At 39.8% G+C, this 812-nt stretch overlaps 1 protein-coding gene across 1 annotated transcript in view; it reads left to right on the top strand.

Moving 5' to 3' along the window:
• Positions 1–812, top strand: part of LOC106876258 (uncharacterized) — a 103,153-nt gene that overhangs the window by 36,942 nt on the left and 65,399 nt on the right. The gene's annotated exons all lie outside the window — the stretch shown is intronic.

The raw sequence follows: 812 nt of genomic DNA, 5'->3' as shown, positions 1-812 counted from the left end.
TAGATAGATAGATAGATAGATAGTTAGATAGATAGATAGATAGATAGATAGATAGATAGATAGATAGATAGATAGATAGATAGATAGATAAATAGATATAGGGTTGGTCAAAATTTACCCGACAACAAATCAAAATTCCATAAATGCTGAATATTTCATTTTATTTATTCATTCCAATTATGTATGTTTAACAATTGAATGCTTCCCCCAGCATTTTACTATTTATTAGCGAAGGTCATCCGTGGTCTTCTTTCCTCAGTCAAGTACCAGAAGTCACGACCGTTTTGGGTTGTTACACTTGAGACAGTTCGATCCCCACCAAAAAAGTCTAAGCTAAGAGCATTAGAACACTTCGTAAGAAAGCTAGCGAATGTGTACGCCAACAAAGGGTAAAAACGGAGAACATGGTACACAAAAAGACAAAAAACGGAAAACATGGTACACAATTACGAATACAAACAAGAAAATAACAACAGGTGTCTTTCGACTGAGAACAAATCCAATTGAGCTGGCGTGTATGATGAGAAAGCCTAAAGGCAGGAACATAGGAGTTGGACATAACAGGTGTTGGGGATCGGCAGTGAGGCCAAGAAAGAAAGACCATGGCTGGCCAGACACCGGTCACGTGGAAGGAGGAGAGTGGGGAAGGGGCAGCGGGATTGAAGGATTAGAAAAAAATCAGAGACAAAGAGAAAGGTACAGGGGAGATAAACGAGTGGGAAATAGTGGAAAGAGAGGGCCAAGAAATGTGAGAGAGGGGGAAACGAGAAAAAGAAAAAGGGAAGAAAGTAAGAGGGGGGCTAAAAGACAGA

This window comes from Octopus bimaculoides, chromosome 14 (assembly GCF_001194135.2).
Source record: "Octopus bimaculoides isolate UCB-OBI-ISO-001 chromosome 14, ASM119413v2, whole genome shotgun sequence".
In the NCBI taxonomy this organism is placed as follows: Eukaryota; Metazoa; Mollusca; class Cephalopoda; order Octopoda; family Octopodidae; genus Octopus; species Octopus bimaculoides.
Note: the sequence above shows the minus strand (reverse complement) of the source record. Positions and strands in the feature narration are given on the sequence as shown.